At 39.4% G+C, this 977-nt stretch overlaps 1 non-coding gene across 1 annotated transcript; it reads left to right on the top strand.

Moving 5' to 3' along the window:
- The first annotated feature begins 259 nt into the window (after positions 1 to 259).
- Positions 260 to 362, top strand: LOC148570071 (small nucleolar RNA R71). Its single transcript, XR_015908023.1, has one exon. It is a non-coding gene; the product is annotated as a small nucleolar RNA R71 (small nucleolar RNA).
- The last annotated feature ends 615 nt before the right edge of the window (positions 363 to 977 follow it).

Genomic DNA, 977 nt, shown 5'->3' on the forward strand with positions numbered 1-977 from the left:
TAATATTTTATTCTGAGCCAATATGGCATTCAGAGCATCAATTTCAAGAACCCCCTTCCTCTGAGGCATCCCACTACTCACAGGATTCCTTTCAGAAGTGTACATGAACTGGTTATTTGCAACCATGTCAATGAGTTCCTGAGCTTCTGCAGGCATTTTCTTTAGGTGAATGGATCCACCTGCAGAATGGTCCAATGACATCTTTGATAATTCAGACAGACCATCATAGAATATATCCAGGATGGTCCATTCTGAAAGCATGTCAGATGACACTTTTTGGTCAGTTTCTTATATCTCTCCCAAGCTTCATAGAGGGATTCACCTTCTTTCTGTTTGAAGGTTTGAACATCCACTCTAAGCTTGCTAAGCTTTTGAGGAGGAAAGAACTTGGCTAAGAAAGCCGTGACCAGCTTATCCCAAGAGTTCAGGCTATCTTTAGGTTGAGAGTCTAACCTATTCTAGCTCTGTCTCTTACAGCAAACGGGAAAAGCATAAGTCTGTAGACCTCGTAGTCAACCCCATTGGTCTTAACAGTATCACAGATCTGCAAGAATTCAGTTAAGAACTGAAAAGGATCTTCTGATGGAAGTCCATGAAACTTGCAGTTCTGTTGCATCAGAGAAACTAATTGAGGCTTTAGCTCAAAATTGTTTGCTCCAATGGCAGGGATTGAGATGCTTCTTCCATGTAAATTGGAATTTGGTGCAGTAAAGTCACCAAGCATCTTCTTTGCATTGTTATTATTTTCGGCCATGTCTCCTTCTTTTTCAAAAATTTCTATCAGATTTTCTCCAGAGAGTTGTGCTTTAGCTTCCCTTAGCTTCCTCTTCAGAGTCCTTTCAGGTTCAGGATCAGCTTTAACAAGAATGTTCTTATCCTTGTTCCTGCTCATATGAAAAAGAAGAAAATAGAAAACAAAATATGGAATCCTCTATGTCACAGTATAAAGATTCCTTATGTAAGTATAAGAAGAGAAG

Source organism: Arachis ipaensis, chromosome B3 (genome assembly GCF_059453495.1).
Source record: "Arachis ipaensis isolate K30076 ecotype BB chromosome B3, ASM5945349v1, whole genome shotgun sequence".
Lineage (NCBI taxonomy): Eukaryota > Viridiplantae > Streptophyta > Magnoliopsida > Fabales > Fabaceae > Arachis > Arachis ipaensis.